The sequence below is a fragment of the Camelus dromedarius genome, chromosome 5 (genome assembly GCF_036321535.1).
Source record: "Camelus dromedarius isolate mCamDro1 chromosome 5, mCamDro1.pat, whole genome shotgun sequence".
Lineage (NCBI taxonomy): Eukaryota > Metazoa > Chordata > Mammalia > Artiodactyla > Camelidae > Camelus > Camelus dromedarius.
In genome coordinates this window covers 60,694,490-60,717,200 of record NC_087440.1, presented here as the reverse complement: position 1 = coordinate 60,717,200, position 22,711 = coordinate 60,694,490, and the positions used below count along the sequence as shown (strand labels likewise).

The 22,711-nt window shown below is 38.8% G+C and overlaps 1 long non-coding RNA gene across 1 annotated transcript in view; it reads right to left on the bottom strand.

The window, feature by feature from the left end:
• Positions 1-16,813: 16,813 nt before the first annotated feature.
• The window catches only part of LOC135321409 (uncharacterized), a 35,815-nt gene continuing 29,917 nt past the window's right edge, over positions 16,814-22,711 (bottom strand). Inside the window, exon 2 of the long non-coding RNA XR_010381154.1 lies at positions 16,814-17,294. This is a non-coding gene — a long non-coding RNA (uncharacterized LOC135321409). The remainder of the gene's footprint in view (positions 17,295-22,711) is intronic.

The window sequence follows — 22,711 nt, the reverse complement described above, 5'->3', positions numbered from 1 at the left end:
CTTGTACCAATCTTAATGCTTCCTCCATGTTTGTGAGGGTTTATCTCCCTGGAAAATCTTACGAAGAATCTTTAGTAGCCAATGATTGAGAACATATTTCCTGGCCCTAAATTTTACCTTGACCATCTGCTTCTCATCTCTGTCCTGTTCTAATCAGTTTCCCTCTGGCCCTATCATTCTAGTCTAGCTCTTTGCTCTGCATTCTTTACCCTGTCATCAACACTCCTAAAATTGATGTTTAATGTGCTTTGATGGGGAGAAGGAGCCTTCATCAAGTTAAATGACACAGGGAAAATAGTATAAAGCTTGAATTTGGTGCCACAGACACTTGCGTGGCTTCAGTAATTTCATCTATTTTTTCCCCCAATTTACTTAAAAATGAAGCTTCGTGTGGTTTTAATTGGACAATTAACGCACCTGTTATAGGCCCTGACATACCTTCTCTGTCATCCAGGATTTGGTCAGAGCAGCAAAACCATCAGGAATGAGATAGAATAAGGGATTTATTAGAGGGGCTTGACATTTTGCAAGGATAGGGGCTGGGTAAACAATTTATGTATGGCTGTGAGCAGGGATTTGAAAAGGAGAGATGGCTGTTAAGTGGACAAGAATCAGGACAAGTTATAATCCTGGAGGATAAGCTAGGACCCACAAGGATAAGCTGAACATTGAGTTAATCTGTCACCATCTCCTATCCTGTAATTTAGATGAGGCAGGTAACCTGCAGGAGAGGCTGACATTCTTTCAGAATCCTAAAAATGCACCTGGCTCAGGCATTGGAGAAGCCCAGGGAGCAGATCAGACAGAAGCCAGCATGGTGACCCAGCATGTTAACAACCTATATGAGCTGCGGTAGCATCTGACGCTACACTGACCGGCCAAGCTAAACCAGACTCCTGATTCACCTCTAGAGTCCACTCCTTTCACAGATTTCCCCTGTGGTCAGCCATCACCGAGAATCATACAGAGAAGAGAATTTTAGGAAATGTATTTCAAGCTTAGCTAAGCTGGCATAGTACAGAGTGTCCAAATTCCTTTCTTCCCCATCTGTGCTTCAAGTCTATATAGCTCAGAAAGTATGATAAAAAAAAATCATATGTAAACTCTTTAAGTCTTGTTTAAATGACCTAATTGAATTGGCAAGCTCTGATTCAATCAGCAAGGTCCGTTTATTCCATTTGTCAGGAAATTGGACATCTGGTCAACCGTAGTTTAGTCTTTGTTCTTTAAGCTGGATCAAGTTATTTCACTTCTCTTTGCCATGGTTATTGTGTGTTTAGGATTTAACACTACCTCTGAGGCTGACTACAGCAATTTTGTACTTCTTTCAAGCATCAGTGGAGGATAATTGGTTTATGACATATGAAGCCCTTTTAAGTTTCTTGAGTGAGCAGGGGCAGTGGGGGAATAACATCACTAAACTTCATGAAACTGTTCATTTAATTGTTTTTACTCATCCAGGCCCAGTGCTACTAATCCTGATATGGACACCATGCATCATTCTTCCAAGGGCACAGGGTTATTTTAGTTTTAGAAAGGTCTCTAAAGCTTTTTAAACCTGTTTGAGCTCTGAAAGTCTGCAAGAGCATGCATTTTTCACCATGTTAAATAATACATTCAAGTGTAAGTGGCTTTCAAATTGAGGAACTAAAGAAAAGAGCACCAGATGAAGCCACTCTTGCTGTGTCTCCAAGGTGACTGTCACATAGCAATGGGCCTGGCCCCCTGACAAGGCTGGTAACAGTGGCCTTGGTGGAGAGGGACAGAATAATCAATATAACCCCCTTCAAAGCTGTCACTCATAGTCTAGATGTGACTAAATTCCTCAAAGCATTGAGTTCAGTGGCAGAAAAGGAAATAGCCCACTGCCTGTACCAACGTTGAAATTTAATATCAAAGATGATACATTATTTTCTAAAAAATAGTCTCTTAAGAACTCAGATTTGCAACATTTACAAGTGGGGGGAGGGGTGAAGAATCTGGGAAACACATTCTTGACCAACCTCTAAACAGCAGGAGGACAGAATTTTTAAGTCCTACTTTAGCCACTTACGTATCTCAGTATCTGTTTTTCTGAAAAAAAAAAAAAAAAAAAAAAAAAAGTAGCATTTTTTAGAATATTTGGAATGTCTAATTAAAAAATTCATCTGTCATCCCTATGAATAATGAATTCATGTTTAAGCACCACATGAAAATGATTGCTAATTTTATTTCTAGTTTGTAAATTAATGGTTTCTAAATCTTCTAGCAACAAATCTCTAATGTGTTATCTAATCATTTATTAAAGCTAGAATACTATATAAGCAATTAATTATGTCCAAACACAAGCCCAATTAAGACCTCTAGGAATGGTCCAGAGGGAATTAAGAGGACCTGAAGGGTGGCAGGGTGGCAGTGGGGCCAGGCAGAAGGAGGTGGACGTGAGTTCTCCTGACTTTGGTGGTTGGGGAATGTAGAAAAAAGCCTATTTGGAGGTTTCTAGCTTGGGCCATTGGGTACATTGCAATGCAATGATCTGAGAAAGAAAATGGAGGAAGAGGAGCAGGCAGGAGGTGAAAAGATCAGTTTGTAACTAATATCTGGAACTAAATGCCGCACATTCCACTGGGTGCATCTGTGGCAGTTCTTAGTGGCTTTCCCATTGGTATCTATCCTTCTCAGCAGAAACAGTCTAACTTCTTACCATCTGCACTTATTGGGGAGAGTCGCAGCTGCTTTCCACGTCCCCACGGTTGGAAAGCCCCGTGATGCTGTCAGCATTTCAGAGTGGTTGGTTGGCACTGGTTCGATTTGGGAGTGGATTTCATTGTTGATAATAATAGTGATGTTGGCTGTTTTCAGGACTAGTGATTTGTCTGCTACTTGACATAGGAAGCAAAATTGCTGGAATCAGGGAACCTGGGGGAGCATCTTAAAATCCTGCCCTTTTAAAATGTTAACTAATGAACTTCAGTCTGATGTTTTACCAGAACCCGTGGGATTATGGGTGATGAAAACTAAAACTCTAAGGTTGAGATGTGCTGGAAGCAATGATGAAATTTGTTTTTTATGCACTTTTAGAAAATGTGTAAGTGTTCCAGGTCAGGTGGCACAGTAGCTGTCATAATGTGTTGGCATCTTGTCACTCTTACACTTTATCCTCTGCGTAGGATTGTGTTTGTTCAGACTCTGAATTGCATTAAGCTGCTCCTTATTAGAATAAAATATTCTCAGTTCCATAAATACTGAACTAAATTCACTTGGGTATTTTTATGCTGGGTTTTATGCTCAATCTTAATAAACTCAGATGCACAGCTGCATTTAGTGACAATTGAGATATTCTATATGTTCTTATGAAATGAGTAGAGAATGTGATTTCATGAATATTGACTTATTGTGTGGGTGTGTTATAATGTGCATTAAATTTTTTTTCCTGTCTACACAGGAAAACCACAACTTTTAATAGTGTGGCCCTGTCCTTGCATTCTTACTTTTACATTATTCAGAATGCTTGCCTACATACGGCATGCGTTCAGAATATTGGTTATAGATGTTTCTATTTGGAGGAAAATGGAGCGAGAAGGAAAATCAGGCTTTCTAAAACATCAGTTTGGAAAAATTAAATGGATGTGTATCTTTAAAAATACCTGGACATGGCATCTTTTAAAACCTTAAGTCAACTCCCAGTTCTTGCCAAAGTTATCTTAGTATAAATAAAATTGGATTTACTTATCTTCAATGTTCTCTTTACTTTGGTACTATGAGCATCCCTTTGCTTCAGCCCTGGACAGCCTACATCATTTAATTCTTCCTTCAAGTCCTCTCTCTTATCCATCTGTTCCTTTTATGACCCCTGCACCATGAAGGTCTTTATCACATCATCTCTGAAATTTCCAGAAGACTTTTAGCAGGACTTCCTGTTACTAGTCTATTCACTCTTCATTGTCTTATACTAGCTTAATCTTCTTTAAAATAATTTCTTCATATTATTTCTCCTTTTGAAAACTGTCTGGGGTTCCTTTTTCTTACTATGCAGATACAAAATTGGACCTTTTAGCACTCAAAGATTTTCACAATTCAGAACCATCTCCCTAATTCAATATCTGTATTATTCATCAGTTACTCATAAACTGGTATTTTTATTGTTCAATGACATGTCCCTCTTTCCTTCCCCCATCACTTTCCCTTGCTTAAAATGCCCTCTCAACAACTCTGACTATCCACACTGTACCCACCCTTCTGCATCTGGCTTCCAGTCCCATCCCCTCTTTGATACCCCCCAACCCCAGAACATCTTCTGACTTCATAATCTCTACCATGCAGTTTAGTATCTAATTAAAGTTATTTTAATACATAGCACTCTGAGGCATAAGTAAACTTTCACTGTTTAAAAGCCTTCAGTTGTGGAAAAAAACATTTCAACAAGTGCAAAAGCAGACAGTTTAGTAAAATAAGCATTTATATATCCAGTTGCTTGGCTCCAAAGAGGATCAACTCATAGCTAGTCTTGTTTGACCTACGCACCACCTCTTCTCCCTCCCTTAATGCTTCAGAATAAATCTCAGAAATCATTGCATTTTAGTTGTAAATATTTATAATGTGAAATAAACTTTCTGACAGCACTGCTTGCCTGTTTTTAATTGCCCTAGGCACCGGAATCTGCCCTGCAATAGTCAGGAGGTACCTACCCAATCCAACAGCTATTTCTACCCTCAGAGTCATAACCATACCTATGACCTATCTGTATCTGTGTCTGTATTCACATGCATCTTCCTGTATATCTCCATTTGCATCTATATATCTATACCTATAAATAAGTATATTTGAATCGGTAACTGTATCTCTATCTCTATATCATGTTTGTATGTCTGTATCTGTCTATATACCGGGAGGGATTCACAAGCAAAAGATTGGAACACACTGAACCCATGATGTGGAATGAGGAGACTTCACATTCTGCTATTCATTGATCACAAGCATAATTAGCTACTGTAAATGATATCTCTTCCACAATAGGCTTCTCATATTAGTTTGCTTCCTTATTAAAGAAGCTAATACTCCAATGAAGGAGTCAGTGAAAACCTTTAACCAAGAGTCTCCTCTGCTTCTGGCCGTGTCTAGCTTCTTCTCTTCTTATATAAATTGTACAGATCCTCTCTGAGTGTTCCATGCTGCGTTTGTCCCACTTAAGTCTATCCTGAGATGCTCAGTAATTCTATCAGGGCCCTTGCTAGGTATTAACTGATAAATCAACAAATACTCCAAGTTCATTTTCACACCTTCATCAACTCGTAATGAAGCATCTCTGTAAGATGCTCTGCAAAATGCCCACCGCTGATCACGATTACTCTGGGAATGACTGCTCTGTGTGTGCCTCACTGGAACCAATGTTGATCCAAACTCTTGGAGGTCTTTGGCCACTTGCTTCTTTGTTCCACCCTTGTTTTCTGTAGCTGTATTTTCTTTTCTGGTTGGCAGATAAGAGATGCTCCTCTAGGCCAGAAGAACAACTTTCTCGATTATACTCAGTGGACAAGAACAGTTTTTCCCACTTATTAGATAGAAGGTAGAAATACAAACATCATGGCATCACCATGACTGTTTCAGCTCAGGGTGTTCCTGTGAACTCACTAATTGGTAGGTTGCCCTTAGAGGAAAATTTTGAATGGTATCCCAACTCCTTCTCTGCAGCAAGCATGTTTTATATTTAACCCAAAGAGCATTCTAAGTACCTACCATGTGCCAGATATTTTGTTAGATGCTGAATAGTTAGGGGTTTAAAAAGTCACTGTCCCTTCTTTTGAGGGCCTTACAGACAATGAAAATAATTTGTTTAATATGGTATTGGTCATGCCATTTTTCTTCAGTATCTCTCCATTCTACCATTCTGTGTGAGAATAGTCCCCAGTTTCCTCTAACCTCTCTGATCATTCCTCTTTTGTTCCCACCTCAGGCTCCTCTTTTCCCATTAATTCTTCAAACGTGGGTATGCTCCCATGATTCATATTTTGTCTTCCTGTCTCTTTGCTGTACATATTCTCCCAGTGATCTCACGTACTCCATCCTGGTGATTAATAGTGGTACTTCTAGCTAAAATATCTTTCTTGCACTCCAAACTCGTATGTATACGATTTACTGGGCATCCTTTCTTTTTCCACCAAATCTTAAAAAAAATTTTTTGTTGTTGAAGTATAGTCAGTTATGATGTGTCAATTTCTGGTGTACAGCATATCTCAGTCATGCATTGTGTACATATATTCATTTTCATATTCTTTTTCATTAAAGGTTATTACAAGGTATTGAATATAGTTCTCTGTGCTATACAGAAGAAATTTATTTTTTAATCTATTTTTATATATAGTGATTAACATTTACAAATCTCAAACTCCCAAATTTTTCCCTTCCCATCCCCTTTCCCCTAGTAACCATAAGATTGTGTGTCTGAGAGTCTGTTTCTGCTTTGTAGATGAGTTCATTAGTGTTTGTTTTTCTTCTTTGTTTTTAGATTCCACATATGAATTATATCATATGGTATTTTTCTTTCTTTTCCTGGCTTACTTCACTTAGAGTGACAATCTCCAGGTCCATGTTGCTGCAAATAGCATTATTTTATTCTTATTTATTGCTGAGGAATATTGCATTGGATAAACATACCACAACTTTTTTACCCAGTCCTCTGTCAAGGGACATTTAGGTTGTTTCCATGTCTTGGCTATTGTATATAGTGCTGCTATGAATATTGAAGTGCATGTATCTTCAAATTAGAGTTCCCTCCAGATATATGCCCAGGAGTGGGATTGCTGGATCATATGGTAGTTCTATTTTCAGTTTTTTGAGGAATCTCCATACTGTTTTCCATAGTGGCTGCACCAAACCACCAAATCTTTAACTCATCTTCCATTGGCACCCTGTACCTCAACCAAAATCTGGCTGTTAGCCCAGCACGATCCTTCACCTGCTCCCTATACGCAGTGAGTCATAAAGCCCTGCCAATTCTTTTTTGTTTTTCATTTCTTAAATTCTTTTCTTCTCTCATTTTCCATTAATACTTCAATTTCACTAGTTGTGGCTCTCTTGTTCCCTTCCCTGGGATATTATCACAAGCTACCAGATCTTTTTGCCTCCTCTTGCCTTCTCTAACTCATTGTTCACACCAGAACAACCTTCAGAAACTAGTTTATAAAACATAAAACACAAAAGTAAACTATAATTTTCCTCTGATGAAAAACCTTTAATGAGTCTCTGTTGCCTAAATTGATAAATTCCCCATTTGGGACAGGCTCTCCAAAGTTTGGTTCTGTCTACTTCTCCAGCCTTATTTCATGACTCCACCTCTCCCTCCTTTCACATCCCACCCCCACCAACATACATGCACTCACCCATTTCTAAATCCAATGCGCTGCTTCCCTGTCTTTTCTCAGGCTTGGGAACCCGTTCTTCCACTTTCCCAAGAGAACACACCTTCATTTTCTAAGACTTAGTTCATTCTTTTTAATTTTTCTTCCTGCAGTCTTTCCTTCTGCTTACACAGATTTGACTTCTCACATATTTGTTGCTCCACTGTGTGTGTACGAAGTGTCATAAAGCACCCAAGCTACGCTACTGCGCTGTCTGTCTGCACATGTGTGTTCTTCAACTATAATATGTTCATCAAAGACAATAACAAAGTTAAAGTCACCTCTGAGCTCCTGATACCTAACAGAGAGCCTAGTTAATAGAAATCACTGTTTATTGACAGATGGGATGGATGAATGATGAAAAATTTCCTATTTATTTAATGTTACTCAATTACATATTTGTATGTTTACAAACTTTTGGGGGGCATTAGAAGCTGATTTTCTGAAGAATCTCTACCAGTTTACCCCCTCTTAAAGTGACTGATCCTGTGATATGGATTTGATAATTAATTTTACTCTTTCAGATGTATAGTCCATGTTAAAAAATTAGCCATTTTGAATCTAAAGGCTCTGGAGGAAGCATAATTCAAACTTCATGTTGGGTTTTACCACTAAGTATAGTGAACACAAGGATTTTTTGACTGCCCAGTATCTGAATCCCCTTCCTATGTTTCTGCTATATGTCTTGGTGGGTGGCAAGGCCTGAATCCTATCAAAGTTCCAGGAAGTGCAGATAATTCACACTCATGCTTCTCTCATAAATGAAATCTAGGCTTAGCTTACAAGACCAAGGTCCTAATGGCATTTTAAATTTGAGGGAGTAACACAGAAATCAGAGACAGCAGGCTGCATTCATGTGTGCAGAAGCCACACCCATTCCCCAGGTTGGGGATCGGCCGCCATGTCTGTTTCCTCTCTGGGGACAGAGGAAACAGTATCGTCACAGAACCACAGTTCCTGCAGGCCTGGCACCTGCCTGGCCTTGTTCCTGCTCATTTTCACTTCGTTCTCTAGACTTCTGAGGAGTTTCCTGAGTTAGTCCAAACTTTTTGATAAAAATCCTTCTGCTTCAGTTGACCAGCCAATTTTTGTTTCATTCTGCTAACAAAATTTAATAACTATTAACAAATTTTACTTATGCAAAATTGTTTAACTGGAAGGATATGTGCTAATATGCCTCCAATTTAAAACGGATGTGTTTAATTCACTAAATACATTGGGCACAGATATCCCAAGTAATGAATTCAGAAGCAAAATGTTCTTCTAACACAACACCAGGGAGCAGACTCTGTGGGTAAATGACATAAGTAATTTATGGACAATAAACATTGCTTTGCCTTCAGATACTTCTTTGTCTCTTTTGCGTGCCTTTCCCCAGGTGCCGTCTGAAAGGGGAATGGTCGGCAGCTGATGAAGGTGTTCTCAGTGGTATTATAAGCAGTCTCAAGAATAAGGAATAGAGCAATTGTCTGCAGTCATAACCAGATGTTGCAAAGCTCTATAAGCCTTAATGGCTGTTGTTTTAATACAGCTTTTTAAGAGGGAAAAAAAATCAATAATGCAAAAATAAATTATCTATGGGAAGCATTTACTGGCCATTTTTCATGAGAAAATTACTGTACAGAGACTTAATTGTGCTCTTTGGGTATAGTTTGAAAGTTGAAAAGCTGAAGGATTGTTTGTACTTGCATGTTTGGCTTTTGTGAGAAGTTTTATGCATTATCACTGGGACATCTGTAGAGCCTTGACTCATGAAAACTATGCATTCATGCTGTTAGACTTTCAGCAACTTAAAATGTATGAAAGGAAAACTACATCCTGCTCAGCTGAAAACATGTAGCACTAAATGGGGCAGATGTGGGGCCTCAAGATTTGAATATGTCAAAACTATAGATTCTTTCCTTTCTCTTAAATTGGACCTCTGGTGGCTACCAGAAAAGTGAGCCATCTGCGTGAAGCCATCCAGATATTTTCCTCCTGTTCAGACACCAGATTCATGGACAGGCCAGGCCATAAATTAATGAGGAGATGGTGGCATCTTAGCCATGTTCTGCCATTGAAACCTTATAGTCTTTTTCAGTGTTTCCCAAAGGATGGGCCTTTGACTGCATGCATCCGAGTCACTCCGGGAGCTTATTGAAAGTTTAGATTCCTTGGCACCACCCTACACACTTGCATTAGGACCCCCATGGAATTTGTCTGCACATCTGTCTGCGATGCTGTAGTCTCTAGTATCAGTCACTGATAATGTCTCTTTCCTCTTAAATATCCTCCCTAGGACCAGGGTTAATTCTTATCAGACTGTGAAGAAGTACATATTTATATGCAGAGCCTTCTTTCCTGCCCAGTCCCCTCCCTTCCCAATTCATTTGGCAGGTACTTCTTAACCACTTCCCTCCCTGTTTTCCATACAATCTATTATCTGGTGCTTTCTTCTAATGCCATCTGCTTTCTGTGACCCCAGGCACTCAGAATTTGGCTATCACATTCCTCAAACTCTATTCTTCCATTAAAACCACTGTCCTGGTTTTTATCCCCATAGTCAAGTCATCTAAAGCAATAAAGAGTCATCTAAGAGCAATACAGAGACAAGCTGCTCTGTAACTAATATGTGAGAGCTGAAGGAAACACCCCAAGTAACCCTTCCATCTTGAGTGATACCCGAGTATTTGACAGAACCTCCCCTATGTAAGGCACCTTATCGGCTGTCTCTCCCACGGGAGTCAGTAATCACATAAGATTTTGCAGCTGGAATACTTATAATAAATATTTGTTAAAAGAATGTTGGAAATTTCAATCCAGGTTGAAGGGAACGGTAACTTGATGGTAGCTCAATGAGAGAAATATAAAGCCTGTAGTTCAGGAATAGAAAGTGGAGAAGGCTTGTAAGGTAAATGATTTAATAGAAGTGATGTCAGAATGTACTGGGCTGGATGCTCCAAAAAAGTCATTAGCTGAGTAAAGCAGAGGGATATCTACCATCTGAGTGAGGGGGTGGAGGCTGGGGGTATAGCATGTGGGATGTCAGTGGTGCAGGAGGGCAGGAGAATTTTAAAATACATCTTAAAGGGACGTAGGTAAGATTTGACCTGATATGCCAAGAGGGATTCTAGAGGAAGGAAACAGCATGAGCAAGGGAAATGGGAAGGGACTGACCTTGGACTTACAGAGGTCTAACCTGGAGATGGGAAGGAGGAAACTGGCCTTGGAATCACTGAGGAAGAAGAATCCAAAGAGAACTGATCACAGCTGGACATGAGAATGTCTGAGGGGAGGCTGATTCTGCTTTCAAGTCCAGCTGACACTAAATATGTTCGTAGTCTGAGTGTGATCATAAGCCTCATCTTTCAATACGACCTACCGCAGTTTTCTCTGGACGTCCTGCCCAGGTAGAGTTTGGTCCTCTTATCTTATAGCTCCCGTACGTTCGTGTAAACACAGCTCCTGCTCTCCACCTTTCCGTTTTTTGCTGGAAGTACCCATATGGTGGCTGTATTACTAGACTGGCCCAAGTAAGATTTTCAGGAAATGGAGAAGGCTGTTTGAAAAAAGTGCAGCCTGCTTTTCCTTTGAAATGGGAAGCCTAACGTTCTTAATGATACTGGAAACCAAAGAGCCGTAATTTGATTTCTTTCCACAACAGATAAAGAACATCATGATTGTTTTGCTGCTTTAGTGAAGGAGAAAGCCTTACCCATAGGCTAGAAACTATAGGAGGAAAAAGGCAGGAGAAACACTATTGTTATTTTACAGAACAAGAACCAAAGACTCAAACCACATTTGGGAGCACCGTCATTATCCAGGGGGCATTTAGTGTTAAAGTGGCAGAGTCTGTTAATCCAATAATAAGATTTAGGGAGAAAGTCTAGTATCTTTTAAATTTAAATCAATCCCCCATCAGTTCATGTAGAATTTCATATATTTCTGAGAGTTGGATTTTAAAAATGTCTGTCTGAGAACAAATTCTTTGTTTATATTCAATTTACCTTTTTGATCCCTGAGAAATTTTTGTCGTATCTATTCGGATTCAGTTACATTCCTTCCAGGATTAGATTTAGGATTAGATTTTTCTGAAGAGTTTGGATGAACCAGTCACACCCGGACGTCTTGGAGAAGTGGTATGAATCCACCTGGGCTCCCTCATTCCAGTTTAAAAGCACTTTCTGTATCCTTTTTGCCAGCTTGTCTTGCTATTTCTTTAGCTCCGCATAAAGAAATAAATTTTACTTTAGGATGGAGAAGAGATTGTTATTGAGGTATGTGTAGTTTTAGGTCCCAAATTGCATACGAAAGAAGAAATTTGGTTTTGTTTCCCTTACCACAGTTAACTAAGTCATAAACTCAGTAAGAACATGTAATAAAAACAAGATAGCAAGCAATCTATGCAGAATGCTGACACTTGTAATCTTGAAGGCTTTCAACTGCCGCAAAAGTAAACTGAATCTTCATTAGTAATCTCTTTCATTATAATTAAAGTCAATTCTTTACTCCAAAGGGTGAGGAGACATATCCAATAGTTAAACAGTGATATTAATAATTTAAGCTTCTTCAGCACTTTACAATTGTCAAAGTGTTTTTTTTTTTTTTATGATTTTAAACTAACTTAATCTTCACCACCCAAAAACTAGGACAGGCAGGGCAGATATTATTTTCTTTTGATGCATGTTATTGCTGAGCTGGTAAATGGTTAGGCTTGAGTCTGACAGCTAGTAAGAAGCAAAGCCAAAACTTGAATACTGGTGGTCTTCTGACTTCAGTAAGCAGTGTGCCAAAAGAGTACACGGAGTCTCCTGATTTTTACGTAAGAATTCAGAGTAAGGCCACTATTAGTGTAAAAATGTACATGTTTATTTCAGCAATGGATCTTTCTATATAGTCTAACTTTTGTAAAATACTTTGTAAAATAGTAAATAGTTAAAAAATTTTATGCAATTTAAAAATTATTTTTCACTTACAGTTATTATAAAATAGTGGCTATCTTTCCCATATTACAATACATTCTTGTAAATACAATATATCCTTGTAAATAGTGTTTCTGAAAATAAAAATACAGTATGAATAGTAAAACAATAATGTTAGGCAATTTCTTTTCAAACTTTATTACAAAATGCTTTGCAAATTTAGGACCTAGAAATCAAGATAAAAGCTTAATGACTAAAAGGTGTATAATGAATTCATGTTAAGGAATTGAACAGTAAGTTTTAATAAGATAGATCGGTTTAAGTTTTAATTCTTAAATGGGAAAAAATAAAATAAACAAGGAAGAAAACATTCATTTTATTATCATATATTTTAGAAGCCAATACTGCAGTCAATATTTTAAAAACTTCATGGTAACTTTTTAAATTTGTTTCCAACAATTTAAAATTTCAATTGTTTGAAATACCTAAATGTAAAAATATCAGCCTGAAGCCAACAATTCATGAAAAGCTTGAACAAAATCCTTACTATTTTAAAATTATGGTATATTCCAGTACTTTTTAGTTTAAGCAAAGAACATTATCACCATAATAGATGACTTGCCTAAAGCCACTTGTATCTTTCCATTGGAGCTCTTGAGCTTTTAAGCCAAAGGAATGAATAGAAACTATGGATTAAATATATGCTAGTATTTAATGAGAACACTAGAAGAAAAAAATCAGAAGTTGATATGAGACTTCATGAAGGCTTCAAAAAAAATTTCATGATCAAAAACAGCAAAACACTTTGTTAACATGAGAAAGCACATACATATGTCAAGAAAATAATACAGAGAATGATTTTGGTATCAACTTCCAGTTCTTTCTGCTAAAGGCTACTTCAGTGTATTTGGAAGTATATCTCCCAATCTCATCAGTTTTCTCTTCCATGGTTCTAATTCTGAGTGTCAGTGTTCCACATGACCTTGGCTGGAAAGGTCAATTACTTGGACAGCACTAACACAGCAATTTCAAGGAAATTCTGTCTCTCTTTGCATTTTCATAAAGTTCACAATCTAAATGCATCATCTGTTTAATTCTTATTTTGTCTTTAGTTTGTTCTACACAGTTCTGAGAAATATTATAACTTCAGGAGGATGTATAACTTAACTCCCACATAGTGTATTATCTGTAAAAATGTCTACAGAGTTCCTATCCCAGGAAATATATATATATAGACTGTCATGTCTTTCAGTAAAGAGAGCATCTAACCCCCATCCTCCTCATCTCACAATATGGCAAGAATCAAGGAGACCTCAACACCTCCCATGCTGTATTCCAGAAAACCCTGCTGGAGGAATCAGCCCAGGGGCGCGCACAGAATCGATTCACATGTTAGGAATGTGCATCCTGTCCCTCTTGAAGACCATCCTCTCATCACTTCTAAAGAACTAGCACACCAGGATGTGAGGAAAGGTGTTGGCTTTTTCAGCAAGGTGTCATCGATCTAAAGAAGTAAAGAATGAAATTTTAGGCATGGTGGTATGTTAAGAGGAAGATATGTATGAACATAAAGGAAAAGGACTGCCACATGTGGGTAACTTTCCATCCTTTCTCTAAATACTATCTTTAGAATGTCTGCCGGGTTTCCATGGCTTGCCTTACTGGCTCTATTTCTTCATAGAGCTTTGAAGAGGAGCATGGTAGTCATGGGTCTCTTTCAAACATTCAGCTTCTTTTCTTTCTAGACACAGAGTAAGAGTAAGCATTCACCCTTCCTTTGAAGTCAGGAGGGATTGTGGGACTTGCTTTGGCCCATAAACTATGAGCAGAAGTGTCGTGAGTCACTTTCAAGCAGACATCTTGAGAGGAAGCACACCAGTCATCATGCTCCCCCTTTCCCACCTTCGCAATCTTGGAAGCACAGAGAGCCCCTTAGCTCGGATACCTGAGTGTGGATGATATAGGGCAAGGCTCCCTCCCCAGATGACTCATGATAAACAAGTTGTATGAGTGAGAAATATGCCTTGTTTTAAGCCAGTGATATTCTGGAGGGTTTGTCATTGCAGTGAAAGCTATCCTATCCTGACAGGTATAAGAATCAAGTTGAATAAAATGTGAAATTACTTGGAAAAGTTCAAAACCCATGTAAACATAAGCTATCATTTCTAGGAGAGATGCTTCCTGTTATTTATAAAATAGGCTCGAAGTTCCGTTGGCTCACTGTAAGCAGTTTGAGTTTTTAAGTTCAGTCTTGATATTTCTACTTGATCAATCTACAAGAGTTTTGCTAGTAAATAGATTTATAAACAGAGCATTGTGGAAGCTGCCTAAGTAGCTTCTTTTGTTTTATCTTTTTATTGAAGTAACTTTGGCTTATAACATTATGTAAGTTTCATGTATACAACAATATATTTCTACTTCTGTACACATTATAGTGTGCTCACCACCAAAAATTAGTTTCTGTTCATTATCACAGTCTTGATCCCCTTTGTCTATTTCACCTTCCCCTCCACTCCTTCCCCTCTGAAACCATCACTCTGAACTCTGTAACTACATATTCATTTGGTTTGGCTTTCTTTATTCATTCATTTTTTTTATTTGTTTGTTTTTTTATGTTCTATATATGAGTGAAATTGTATGGTAGTTGTCTTTCTCTGGCTGACTTATTTCACTTAGCATAATACTCTCAAGATCTACCCATATTCTTCCAAATGGCAAGATTTCATTCTTTTTTATGGCTGAGTAATATTCCATTATACATATATACCACATCTTCTTTATCCAGATATCTGTTAATAGACACTTAGATTGTTTACACATCTTAGCTATTGTAAATAATGCTGTGTTGAACATAGGGATGCATATATTTTTCAAGTTAAGGTTTTTGTACTCTTTGGATAAATACCCAAAAGTGGAGTAGCTGGATTTATACGGTCATTTTATTATTAATTTTTAAAATTTAAAGTGGGGCATTTTATCACTTTGAAGAGAAGCAGAGAAAGCCATTTAGTGGACAATTGGTAGTTTTAGGGTAAGGAATTGTCCTGATTTTCCACCCTAGAGACCCATCAGGGTTCATTAACAGAGCGAGAAGCCGTGGATAGCTTTCCTGGCCATTCAGAGGACCCAAGGCAATGTGACCCTCACGTGTCTTTGTGTCCCATCTCATTGCCTTCAGGTTTTTTGCTTGGTTACCCAGTGTGGGTCCTGATTAATTTGTAGCAGAGTTTAGGGTAAAAAGCAGTTTCAGTGAATTGTTGGACTGTAGTTCTAAGCTATATTTAAAGTCACAGGTAAAACATATTTGGAAGCCTGGAACAGGTAAGAGTTGTGTAACTTATGATGATTGAAAATCTAATGATTTTTTTTAAAGAAAATCTTAAAATATATGTCAAAACGATGAAAGACCATAAGATGCTTTTCCAGTAGGTGCTTCTGAAAGGCTAGTAATTTCTCCTTTCTTCTCCCTTCATTGTATTTCTCTCCATGTAATTGAATTCCATCCTTCTGCTCCATTAACCTTCACAGAAGCTATATAGCAGGTGCCTGCCTCAGGCAATGCCAGGGCCCTACAAAGATGCATTAAGTAATTAACAAGCACATAAAATATGTTAACAATTCATCAATGCATTAAACACTTTAAAAAGGACTGGTAGTAATTAGTGATGTTAACTGTTCAGTATATAAAGGAAATGACGGTTACAACTCTTACTGCCACCTTGAAAATAACCAATATATTTATTGATCTGATATTACAAAGTGAACTGCTAACCTAGTTAGAGCAACTGTTCTGACTCAGTCTATGTTTTTCTACCATTATTGGATGTGTTAAGTGGGACTTCTTATATTCTAATGTCAAATGGTACCTAAATCCCAAGTAGGCTCTTTTTTCCTAAAAAGTGATCCCTAATATATGGATACTTCAATTTCTACAGTAACTCCTATGGGTAGAATAAGGTAGTCGATAAAAGCCTTCAAGGTCTGGTCCGAAGAGCAGTCACTTTTTTTCCTTAAGTGTACTCTGCTTGATTTGCAAGAAAAGAAAACCATTCAGTTTGATTTTTTTTTTTTCCTTCAAGGGAGATTAGCAGAGCACATGTGATGTGGGGCACCCTATTTCAGGGCTTTTTAGGGCAGTGTTCTGATCTCTGAGGCTTAACAAGCAGCCTTTTTTAAGCTTGAGCAAGCAATAAAAGCATTCCTTCACTGGGACGGCTTGTGAATCTGGGGAGATCAGCTGTCTTCACCTCGGAGGCATCCTGCCCAGCCTGAGTGAAATGCAGAGTCAAGAAAATCGAACTACTGGGCTGACGTAGGAGCAGCCCACACCTGAGGTGCTCAGCTACCAAAATCAGTAGGAGAAAATATTTACACATTTTAATATGCTTCGTGTTTTATTTTTGTTTCTCACAGTACAACTGTGGGTGTAGAAGGTATCTGCTCAAACATGACCATCTGCTTGGAAAATCTATTTAAAATAAAGGTAAAAAGCAGTGACTGTGTGCATATCAACATAGAGACACACACACACACACAAAGGGGAAGACTGGTGTAATTTTATTTTCTCTTGGAAATTCCCAAACCTTTCTGATCCAACAAGCTTAATTCGATGTAATGGTCCAAAAAAGTATTGCTGATTATGAGTGAACTTATTCATAACTTAATCCCCCTCATTGTACAGCTTTTGACTCCAAACTTTCAGTTGACTGCCCCTCCTGAAATATCCTTTGTGCTTCTTCAGTCTTGAAGCAGCTTGTGTTTTGCTTAGCTAGTCATCCCAGTTTTTTTCCTTTTCTCCATTTTTGCTGAAAGAAGAATTGAGACACGGCCAAGCTCGATGATTCAGGGGACTCAGGGAGAAATGTTCTCCACACAAAATAATAATTCTGCTTCTTCAGAGAAACCCCTGGTGGTTCATTTCAGTGTGTGTCCAAGTTGCTGTTGTCCTGCTTGTCAAAATCATCTGTATTTTGAAGTAGAAAAGCATCCAAGTTGGGTACACAGTAACCTAGTCCAGCTAAGAAAAGAAAGCAAAGCAGAACATGATGGTAAAAGCATGAGAATATCATGAGAAGGGAATTACAATTACTGAAAAGTTAAGGTATCAAGCTAAAGAGATTACAGATCCTGACAAGTCTCATCACTCTTCGGCAGGCTTTTACCCGCCATTTCACTCATCCTTCTCCCCCAAATGCTGTTTCCTTACTCCAACAATGAGACTATTGCAAGCTTTAAACAGTGAAGTATCGATGCGAATCATTAAGATTTTTCATAGATTCACTAAATTAAAAAAAAAAAAGACCAGGTCATTATTATAGTGATCAAATTACAAATGCAACCTAAAAACTATCACAAACGCAATATGAGACTTACTGTATTTTTGTTGGCTGTTGACATAGTAAGTCTGAGAAACATGTCAGTTTAAGTGAATTATGTGATTACAGTAATCATCTGCTGTGTTTAAGACAATATTGCAAGCTACTGTATGCTTCATTATGTGCACAAATAAAACCCCATAGACACAGTGTCGAAGCTAGATAAGTTTACCGAGGCCTTCACAGCCAGCATTGATTCAATGCTAGTAACTCAAACTCACAATCAAAATTTGCCTTTCAAATAATTCTAGAAAGCAGAGTTAGAAAGTAATCTGAAAAGAGAGGATAAGAAACTCTGTGACGTAAATCTGCAAAACTTATTTCAATGTAATTGTTCAGAGATGTATTGTTGATTATGATTGAACATATTCACAACTTTATCCCAGTCGTTGTACGAACAGTAGACAGTAGAAACACCTGTGATTTACATTGATGAGTAACGATCATTACCTTATAGATACCAATTCTGCACTTACCCTCCGAGCCTCATTTTCCTCATCTGTAAAGTGAATAAAGTAGTAATCCCTGTTCCGTAAACTTAATGTGAGGACTGACTGAAGTTATACACGTAAAGCAGCAAGTCAAGTGTCTTGGCCATAGAAAGTTCTTGGAAAACAGAATCCAAATCACTTCTCTCCTATGTCTTCCTAGTTGCACTGAGAATAAAATCTAAACACACAATCAAGGCCTTTTCGGCCCTAAACATCTGACACTTGCCTACCTATCTCTCCCTATCTTGTAACATGTCCCCTTTCCTCGGTCTGTGTCAGCCACACGTGCTGGCCTCTTCTGGAGGCTTGAACACTCCAGAGAAATTCTCAGTCCAGGACCCTTGCCTTTCTTGGCACCTCTTCCTGGAATGATCATCCTCTAGGCCTTTGAGAAACGGTCCCTCATCAATCGGGTCTCAACTCAATGGCTCCATCCTTCAACAGGTCTTTCCTGCTCAGTAGATCTGAAGCTGTCCAGCCGCTCCTCCAGCCTCATCCCTCTCTGCCTCATTAACCTGGCTTACTTCCTTCATAGACTTTAGCCATTGTTAAAAGGTACCTTTCAGGAAAAGGTAAAATCACAGCCCTCATGCAGACATAAAAATGAATGTTTTAAAGATTCTATTCTATTCCTTCATTAACATCCATACAGATGATATAACCAGTTCAAAAGATAATCTGTAGGTCAGACAAACTGGTAGATCAGGAATATTGAGGTGAATGTACAAATGGAGACAAAACTGGCTTTTTGTGGGGGAAGACTGGGGAGAGATGGGAAGCAGAAGCCACTTGTTCCTCTACTAGACAGGACAGAATTTGCAACTCTACAAGAATTATTCTGCTTTGCTCTCAGTTGTCTACTGCTTAAGGAACTGAAGAATCGCTCAAAGATGATGAATGGCTAAACCAGATAAACTGGAGGGATATCCTCCTAACAGCGCACAGTTTTCCATTAAAGCAGAAATGTTTCTATCCTGTATATTAATTCATGTATTTGTTTACTTGCTTTTTTTCTATCCCACCAACGTACACATTTACTGAAGTATATCCTCATTGCAAGCTTCCTGAGGGCAGGGGTTTCGATTTGTACACTGATGAATATCAATAGCCTGGAACCATGCCTGATACATAGTAGTTATGTGGTAAATATAATTTTTTTTAAAGTAAATACTTGATAAATGATTGTTTTAATGATTTTATAGGTGCTGTCTTCACCTTTCTTTAAATTTGTGCAATCATGTTCACATTTTTATTCTCTCCCTCTTCCCCAGCTAACTTCAATATCCTTAGAAACAGAAATTTAGAGCCATAGGGGAAACTTAGAAATCAATAAAATTCAAAATTCTTGTTTTATGAATCACAAAACTGACGTCTTGAGTGATTTGCCAAATGTTGTTAGGAGAGCCAGGGCTAGGCTCTGTTGTTCCGATATTCAGACCAGGATTCTTCCCCCAACAAGATTTTCTTAAATTTGAATGGTAGATAAGAATGGGAAGTCTGACAGAGAAGCACTGACTTAACAGCTCAAAGTCTATCGAAATACCTTTCCATTGTGCACGTTTCACCTCAAAAATAAGTTTGTCTTTGTAACTGATAGAGTAATAATTTAGATGATCATCAAAATGAAAACTACAGATTAAAAGAAAACTCCTTTTCTCAAAAATTCTTGAGAATGTAAGCACGGATTCTGGGTGAAGAAACACTGCACACAGTTATGTACTTCCAGCCAATCTGATATCACAGATTTATGTCTTTTCTACATGATCATTGCCTTCAAATTGATTTTAATTCTGCAAATGTCTGTAGTACTTGGATACTGAAAACAAGGTACAATGAGACAATGAATATAAAAATTAAGAAGTTAGAGTTGTCACAGACATAAAAAACAAACTTATGGTTACTGGGGGGAAGGGGATGGGAAAGGACAAATTGGGGTTCAAGATTTGCAGATACTACTGTATCTAAAATAGATAAATAACAAGTTTCTACTGTATAGCATGGGGAACTATATTCAATGTCTTGTAGTAACCTATAATGAAAAAGAATATGAAAACGAGGATCTGTATGACTCAACTATTATGCTGTACACCAGAAATTGACACAACATTGTAAACTGGTTATTCTTCAATTATAAAGAAAAGAATTTAGAGTCATCACTTTGAAGAATTTTTGGTTTAATGAAAGAACTAAGACAAATACAGAGTAATTATGACACTAGGAGAAGTATGTGTGTTAGTCACAGCTCTCCAGAGGCACAGAACCTACAGCATATGTACATGGAAAGAGATTTATTATAAGGAACTGGCTCATGGAGATCTGCATCTGGCCAGACCTGAGAGAGTCAGGGGTATAGGTGCAGTTGGAGTACGCAGCCCTGAGAGTCAGGACAGCTGATGGTGTAAGTTCCAGTCCAAAATGGCAAGCTCGAGACCCATGAAGAGCTGATGTTTCAGTTCAAGTTCAAACAGTGGGAAAGAACCCATCTCCCAGCTCAGTCAGGCAGGAGGAATTCCCTCTTACTCATGGGAGGAGGGTCAGCCTTTTGGTTCTGTTGAGGCCTTCAGCCGATTGGATGAGGGCCTCCCACATTAAAGAGGACAATCTCTTCTACTGAGTCTAGTGATGCAAATGATAATCTCATCCGAAAACATCCTCCCAGACAGCCAAAATAATGTTTGACCAAATATCTGCACACTCCAAGTCCCAGTCAAGGTGATACATAAAATCTACCAACACAATTTGTAACTCATCGTAAAGAGTAAAATTTAATTGCTCTAAAGATTTAAGAGGTTTGAAAGAAGAGTCCCTTTCAGAAAAGAAGCTACTGACTTCCCTAATCTATTCCTCAATTCTGTTGCTCACTCATCTGATATTTATTGAGCATTTGCACAGGAGAGATGCTCTTTTAAAGGCTGAGGGTTTGGCACAAAGCCTCACCCCTATATGGAATGAATGCTCTGGCAGTATGAACAGCACTAGGCCACAGGACCACCTGACACTCCTCCCCGCTCTCCTGATAAGCTGTCTGCATCCCCATACTCCCCGCAGCTCTCTACCTGTCATCTCTCTTGCTTGCCAATGCTCCTGGCAGATTAGCCACTGCATTCCTCCTCTGTTCCCCCATTTCGGATATTCATTAAGAAAGCTGGTACCTACTGGCCCCGTCTGGGTCTGTAGTCCAGCTAGGTCTTTTAAATCTTCCCCTCTCATTTCTACTGTGCCTGTTGGGCCATGATCACATCTTGCTGTTGACCTTCACTGCATCTGGACTGCAAAGGACCCTCACAGTCACTATGGAAGCCACCATGCGCAGGGCCTGTGTGGTCTTCAGAGCCCCATGACACCCTCAGCACTGTTCTACGGCATTTCTGTTTAAGGCAGGTCCTGTGTTATATGCCTTACAGGCATCATCACATTTTCACATCCCAGGAACCTTCAAGCCTGGGAATTATTATCATCCCCATTTTGCAGATGAGAAACAGAAACTTCAAACAAGTAAAAAAATCTTCAAGTTCACACATCTCATAAATGATGAACCTAGGATTTAAAGCCACACAGCCCAGTTCTGGATTCTAAAGTCCTCCAGCGGTGTGACTCTGTCTGTTTGGTCCTGATCTTCCTTCTGGGCATCCTCCAGTTCCCTCTTGGCTCTTGCTTCCACCTTCTGTTTCCTCTTCTATGTCTGCCTCCATTCTCTTTTCTGTGAACTTCCTGACACCAGACCTGCTCAGCTGTCTCTCCTTTGAAGGGGAAAAAAGTCCTAAGTTAAACAAACAAATAAACACATATCTATTTGTTCAGTACACCTTTCAGGGAGCCCTGAGCCCTGCCAAATATCATCCCACTTCTCTCCCTTCATGCCAACTTGCAGAAAAGCAGCCAATTTCCACTTTAAAAATCACATCTCTCTTTCTCCCAAACCCTGACTGTAGTCTTCATTCCTCTCATTCTGCAAGAATTATGTCTTTCCATCCCCTGTGCTGTCCACACTGTCAGGTAGAATGGCCTCTCTGAGTTCTTGTTCTGTATGACCCCTGTGTTCTGTTTGGTTCTGTGGACCAGAGTCATTTGGAATATTTCAGCATAGATCAACTCTCTAAATAGAGCAGTGGTTCTCGACTGGGCAGAGGTCAAGGGAGGGAAATTTGGTCCTCAGGGGACATTTGGAAGTGTCTTCAGACATTTCTTTGACATCATTAGGGAAGAAAGCCACTGGCCTCCAGTGAGTGGAGGCCAGGAATGCTGCTAAATGTCTTGCAATGCACAGACAGCCCCCATAGCCAAGTATTACCCAGTCCAAATGTTAACAGTGCCGAGGCTGAGAAATCTTTAGACAGAGCCAAAGGGGAAGGGAATTTTTGGAATTTTCTGTGGTTCAAAATCCACCTGGGTCCACCTGGTTTAAACTGCCGTAATTGGGTTATGGAAGCATTGATTCCATGTTTATTTTCTACTTTGGCATCTGGCGTACACAAAATGGTCAATGTAGCCGAGAGCGCATGGTGACCAGGCTCCGCGTGTGTGTCAGAATGTAACACCAGGTGCTAACTACCAGCTAGAAATTCCTA